General features: G+C 27.9%; 1 long non-coding RNA gene across 1 annotated transcript; it reads left to right on the top strand.

The window, feature by feature from the left end:
• Positions 1-773: 773 nt before the first annotated feature.
• Positions 774-4,122, top strand: LOC137820483 (uncharacterized). Its single transcript, XR_011082637.2, has 3 exons — positions 774-926; positions 3,788-3,900; positions 3,992-4,122. It is a non-coding gene; the product is annotated as an uncharacterized LOC137820483 (long non-coding RNA).
• The last annotated feature ends 3,373 nt before the right edge of the window (positions 4,123-7,495 follow it).

Here is a 7,495-nt window from a genome sequence, read left to right as displayed (position 1 = left end):
AGTTTGGAAAAGGAGATTGAGAAATGAAAAACTACACTTAATTAACTGATATGTCAAGTGATATTATACCAGTATGTAATATCATTAATAATTAGAATTTTAAAGTTGCTTATTTGCAATTAAATTTAACTCTAAAAAGTATTAAAAAAAACTGAGTGCCTTTTTTCGGCGTTATATATCTAATAATTAAGATACTCTGAAGCATATTAACCTAAAGTTATCTCTCTTTCAGAATGATAATTAAGAGGAAGTTTACTCCAAATATACCATAACAGCATTTGACACTGCAATTTTCGTCGTTTACGTCTTGCTCTCCGCCTGCTATCGTGGTTCTTCCTCTCACTGTAAAATCGTTATATATATATATATATATATATATATATATATATATATATGTGTGTGTGTATTTCAGTTCCACTAACTGATAAATTGGCGAATCCGGTGACGGATCCTTTGTATACAAACTCTCCTCCAACGAGGGAAAGAGGTATTATCAACATTCGTAGCACATTTTCATTTTCTTTTTAAATGCTGATTCATTTGTTGGTTCAATCGCATGAGAACCTTATTATAGATCATGATATTGGAGTCAAATCCAAAAGCAGAAGAGAAGCTTGTAGAGTTGCTCGAGGATGAGAACTTCTACTTGAATATAGAGGTAGGTAAGGTTTTCTAATTGATTCATTAATTCGATTATTCTCGTGAATTTTGAATCGGTAGTTTTGTTATTCCAATCTGATTTGTTAATTTGTTGATTTTGAATCGTGGAAAAGAGAACAAGGACGGTTGCAGGTGTTGATTTTGAAGTTGAAGGAAAGCGATAAGCAGTGAAAAAGGCCTGCGCGTTTTTACTTCACAGTTGGTACAGTACAAACACAAGGAAAAGGTGCGTCCATGGCTTAAGGTTGCTTTGCTCCGCTCAATCGGTTAGTTCTCACTTGCATTTACCTGTGTGATAATTTGATTTGATTGGATTATAGTAACCGATTTTCTTAGGCGTATGCGTAGCGATATTATGAAGCAATTTCGGTTGATCCTCGTTACCGTGGAGAACGTGCTGCCAACACAATTTATTTAAGAAAACAAAAAGTTTAAATAAGAGAACCAATTTCCATTGATGATGATTACTTAATTTTTTTAAGAAAATTAATTATAAACCAAGTCGAATAAATAAAATATAAAAAACCGAGTTATATTTCAATTCCTCATATATTTTATTTCAAACCACGTAATTTAATTTATTGGAAGAAGGAGTGAAGGAGAGAGTAGAGGAATAGAAGAGAATGGGAATGAGAGAAAAAAATGACTTCTGCACTTTTTAATTTTCTCACACTCGATATGTTTACGTATTTCTAAACAATACTTTTCATTAAAAAGATATAAAATCAGATACTCCTGTAAAAAAACAGTAAGATTCTATTTCCTTTTTTTCCTACTTCTTTTAAATGAAACTCCTAGAAGCATTTCTCTTTTTCTTAAATATTGATCCTATTCTTTTCTATGTATTCGCTACTTTCTATTTTTATATTTATTTATTTTTATTTATTTTTTTAAATATATTGAAGTGATAAGGAGAATAAAGAACATGAGTGGTTTAAATATAAAGAAGGTTAAACAAAAAAAAAGTGAAAGGGCATAATTAAAGTTATAGCAAGGAAAGAGAGAGGAAGCCAATGAACAATTTATGGAGATATATAAAAATTAAATATACTGTTAAAGTGTAATTTTACTAATAAATAATTGTAAACCAAAATTTTCTGGCTCTTATTGTTACAAGAGAAAAAACAATACAGTTGCTGTGCCTGATTGCTCAACATTTTTTTAGTGATAAAAAAAATAAGTGAGATGGATATATAACTTTATTGATTGAACAGCTATTTTTAGCTGATAAAAAAAACAGTTATTTTTGTTTATATTTTGTCATTAGAGTTCCTTTTATTAAGCGTACAACTTCTTCAAAAAAAAAACGTAATCACTTGTTTCAGTTTTTTCAAAATAAATTATATAAAAAACGCAAACAAGCATAATCTGTTTTGAATAGTTTCTAACATAATAAACTATTTTTTAATACCTTAATGATTCTAAACAAACATATATACATATAGTAAGTTATGATTTTTTAAAAACTCTAAAAATAATTACTTAACTATTTTATAGTAGGATTACTTCTCTTTTAATCTATGATTGGCCTTTCTAAAATAATTAAAGGGTAAGCAATTTGCATAAAGAAAAGGTAAATAAGTTTTAAAAAAGTGAAGGATAAATGTAAGCAAGATCATTATTAATTATATTTGGTAAGCTTGTTATTGTATATATAGGTCAATTATTTCTTTTACAGGATAATAATAATAATAATACTATAATAAATAGAAACATACAGGAGGAGAAATTAACTAAGGATTATAATATATAATTTTATATTTCCTTGTGAAATATTTTTTTTATTAGGAATATATATTTATGTATACACATGTTTGCAGTATTTGCAATCATTTTTTATTTTGATATTAGTTCAATTATTTTTAAATCTTTCATATTGAGTAACCACTCGAATTTGTGAAACTCGAGTGTACCAGTGTATATTAAAGTATCATTAAAATTATGAATTTATAAAGGTATTATAATCCATTATATAAAAGTTTAAAAAGATAGTCTTTTATTTAAAAGTATTTCATATATTTATGATCAACGTAGAATTTGGTCTGTAAATCCATTCAAATATTTTTTTTTAATAATTTCCAAAAAAAAATTGATTACTAAATCAAATGAATCTCTAGGAGGAAAAGAAATAAAATCAAACTCGTATTCAGCGGTGCTGAACTAATTTGCCATGAAGAATGAATTTATTATACTTAAGCTCTAGGAGAAGTCTTCAAATTTAATTTTTAATATCGTTAGAGATCTTATCTTAACTAAAAGATAAATTCAATTTAATTAGAATAAGTTCAGTTATATAAATGTAAAATTCACTTTATAAACTAATATTTAACTTCTTAATTTTTTTTTTTATTGTAGTCATAAAAAGAAGAAATAGACTGTTTTGCTTACATATCATTCGAAAGTGAAAAAAAAATACACACGCACTTATTTATGCATGCGAAACTGAGGAGACGATGCTGTATATCTTGTTAACATATTATTTATGATGCGGGTTTATTATATATAGTTTTTTTTATTAGCAAAGAGAAAATAAATAAATAAAATGAGTTAATTATATATAATTTTTTTATCAGAGAAAATAAATAAATAAAAATTATTTTATTGGTGATTCATATTAAATTTATGTATCTCATTAGAGTAAAAACAGATTGTTTATAAAACATAGATTGTTTTAGTTTGTGGTATTGTTATATGGTGTTGTTTTAGCCTTCTCTTGTGTAGGTGCTTTCTTTTGTTTAAGGTTTTGTTTTGTTAAAACAAGTGTCAAAACTCTAGGTCTTGTACTTGTTTTTGTAAACTAATCTTTTAAAATATCTCCTTTAATTTATTTGTTTATTAAAAAATATATATATTTTATTAATAAAAAATTATTACTCGCTTACATTATAAAAAGATAAAAGATAAAAAAAAATAAAAATAACTTATACTAATAGAACAATTACAATCGATAACAAGTATAACTGATATAGCAAACGAGTTACTTAGAATAATTACAATCGATAACTGATATAGCAGACGAGTTATTTACAATTAAAAATCTAAAATATAAATATTGAATGAGATCATTTTATCTTCTAATATACTTGAATGTTTGATTGGAGTTTCTCTTTGAATGTTTATATATTAGTGAAAAAATGGAATCGGGATGTTGAGACTCCAGAAAAGACACATGTGTTGTGTTGGTTCTCATCTGAGTTGGGTAGAGTAATCATGGATTATCATGACACCATTGAGGTTGAGGTAAGTTGTTGCTAATATACTTCAAATGTACATTTTCTACAAAATGATAACCACTTGCTGGAAAAATTTATTATTGTGCATGGATCACAAGGTCGACTGATGAAGAGGAAACTGAAAGCAACAGGGCAGACAAGTTTGTCGTATGTTAATGTTGTTCCTGCTAGGGAGATGGGACCTAGAGAACTGTTGAAGTCTTCTTCTCCTTCCTTCGGTCGGGCAGGTGGCTGAGTGATGAACTGGGATCCTTCTCTTCTTTCTGCTTATCTTTCGGCACTCGGGACTCGGTCGTCGGGTGAACACCGGATGGTGGGGGTACCTGCGAAGGCACTCCGACGCTCAAGTCAGTAAAGCGGGTGGTTAGCTCTCAGGTAGGTGAACAGTAATGATGACATACCTTACTCCTTGAAATGCGTGCTATTTATATTATTCTAGTGGGCCTACCTTGTTGGGCCCATTTATCGAGGTGGACACCTCTTAGGTTTGCATTACCTAATTCTTAATGATAGATTAACTTCACTGATCTTGGTTTGAGCGTTAACTATAATAGGAGTCGGCCATCGGCCATGTTCCAGTGGTCTCGGTCGTCTCGGCCAAGTCTTCTAAGGTCTCGGCCTCTCGGCCAAGTCTTCTAAGGTCTCGGCCCCTCGGGCAAGTCTTCTAAGGTCTCGACCTCTCGGTCGCCTCGGCCAAGCCTTCCAAGGTCTCGGCCAGTCGGCCAAGTCTTCTAAGGTCTCGACCTCTCGGTCGCCTCGGCCAAGCCTTCCAAGGTCTCGGCCAGTCGGCCAAGTCTTCTAAGGACTCGAACTCTCGGTCGCCTCGGCCAAGCCTTCCAAGGTCTCGACCTCTCGGCCAAGTCTCCAAAGGTCTCGGTCAATCGGCCGGTCTGCCAAGTAGGTTCTCATGGTCTCGGTCAGGCTGACACGGCATCAGGCAGCCGGGTGGGTCTCCGTCTCTCCCCGTACCGGTACAAATGTTATAATGGATATAAAAGGTAAGTGAAAAAAGGTTGCGAAAAGAAGAGAGCACAAAGTTGTTATTTTGATTATTGAACTATAAAAATTTGATATTTTATGATTAGTAAATGATTGAAGTTAATTTTAATAGATGTTTTTATTTACCAATTGATTTTAAATTAATAGTTGTAATATTAGTTCTGGAAACTATTTAAATTATTTTTTATATCTTTATCTTCTACAGTGAGATACTTTGTTCGATATAGTTCTTTGAACCACCTATGTGATAATAGCTAAAATAGAGATAGAGATGTATTTTTTTTTACTGTTTCAGATTATTTATGAACTAGAGAAGTCACTTGAGTCTACCATTGAATTATATTTTTGTCTAAATTCAATGGAAGCATTTTTTTAAGTCAAAATTTACAGTATGCCGGAATTATTTTTTTATTAATTTTATATTCAGAAAAGTCGAATTAATATACTGTTTAATAGAAATCAAGTATCAACTAAATTAGTGATAAGCCTTACATACCTTATGGTATATAACTTCTTGATCGTGGATGGAACTTGTTCACTTTGATTAATTCATTTTTAATAGTTCAAAATCGTGATGCATTTTAAAATTAAAAGTTGAAACACTTTATTTTTTATAGCACATAGTAAAATAAGAGAGAGAAAAGTAATTCATTAAGCTAAACATAGAATTACGTAGAAACAGCCCAATTGATTAACATGGTTCAGTAAAAATAAAATCTGAAAAGATGGCATTGACAGCATACTAGAAATAGTATTGAACGAAAGAAAGTACATCTTCAAGAAAATAGCTCTTGAAGAAAACCATTGTCCTCCCCCTACCCGTAATTTTCCTCTTCTACCCACAAAATCAAATTCAACCACGGAACCAGCCAAGAGACCTTTGTAAAACCAAACATGGTACCCAACAAATCTTATCTTTTAGAATAAATTACGCTAATATACCCTTAATATGATCAAAAAAATTATTCAGTAAAATGTTTATAGGTTATATGTATGAGACTTTGATTTCCTTTTATAAATAAATTTGTTTTTTTTTTAATTTATCTAGACTTAAAAGTGCATCTTTTATTATGATTTTTTTAAAATAATTAAAATAAAAATACTGAAAAAGATAAATGTTTTACTGAATTTCCTATCTAGCACCATTTACACTTTTATTTCCCCATCTAACACCCTTTTGTTTTTATTTCTCTATCTAATACCCTTTTGTTTTTATTTTCCTATCTAGCACCCTTTTATTTTTTATTTCCCTATCTAGCACAATTTAAAAAATAAATTAATTAATTAATTTTTTTTGATAATTTTAATTTTTGAATGCATTAAAAATAAATATTTTTAATATTTAAAATAATTAGAAATATAATTAATGAATTAAAAAATGGGTTTTTACAAAATAAAAATAAAAAAGTGATAAATTAAAAATGTTTAGGTTAAAATAATTTTTTTAAAAATGAAGAAAATAAAAAATTAAACCCTACAACAACATAAAAGTTGAATCTATAAACATAAATTAGTATTTTTTTTATTATTGATGATGTAATCATGTTAATTTCAAGTAAACAATACATGACATAATTATAAAGAAAAACAAAGTCAATTAGTATTAATTAATAGTGGACACACAAATAATATTGAAAAATGATATTGAAGTGTCTACCCTAAATGCAAAATCCTAAAAAAAAAACTAATGCAAATGCTACACTTAATGCTTAAAAATGTTACTATTATATCCATATCAGTTCTTATTCGACTTCACTTAGACCTCTCCTTTGATACTCTTTTCATGTCGGGACTTAAAAGTGTTTGTTTTTATTTTCTATATTTATTTATTTTTACATTGCTTTCTTCTCGTTTTTAAGCATTAAGCGTAACAATTGCATTAGTTTTTTTTTTTAGGATTTTGCATTTAGGGTAGACACTTCAATATTATTTGTGTGTCCACTATTAATTAATACTAATTGACTTTGCTTTTTTTTTTATAATTATATCATGTATTTTTTACTTGAAATTAACGTGATTACATCATCAATAATAATAAAAATAAATTCTAATTTATTTTTATAAATTCAACTTTTATGTTGTTGTAGAGTTTAATTTTTTATTTTCTTCATTCTTAAAAAAAAATAATTTTAAACTAAACATTTTTAATTTATTACTTTTTTTTTATTTTGTAAAAACTCATTTCTTTATTCATTAATTATATTTCTAAATATTTTAAACGTTAAAAATATTTATTTTTTAATTATTCAAAATTAAAATTATAAAAAAAATTATTATTTATTTATTTATTTATTTTTGAAATGGTGCTAGATAGGGAAATAAAAAAATAAAAGGGTGCTAGATAGGAAAATAAAAACAAAAAGTTACTAGATATGGAAATAAAAACAAAAGAATGCTATATGGAAAAAATAAAAGTATAAATGGTGTAGATAGAAAATTGAGCGGACAAATGTGTGTGATTATAATAATTATTTTTATAGTAGAGTATTAGCTACATTTTAATAAAAAAAAGTTGATCACGTAAAAGATAAAATTAAAAATTAAATAAATTTTTATTGAATTTTAACAAAATATGTTAAGATTAAATTATTTCGGTTGGGTTG

This window comes from Phaseolus vulgaris, chromosome 9 (genome assembly GCF_051622355.1).
Source record: "Phaseolus vulgaris cultivar YP4 chromosome 9, ASM5162235v1, whole genome shotgun sequence".
Taxonomy (NCBI): domain Eukaryota; kingdom Viridiplantae; phylum Streptophyta; class Magnoliopsida; order Fabales; family Fabaceae; genus Phaseolus; species Phaseolus vulgaris.
The sequence above is the reverse complement of the archived record's forward strand: the minus strand, read 5'-3'. Positions and strand labels throughout refer to the sequence as shown.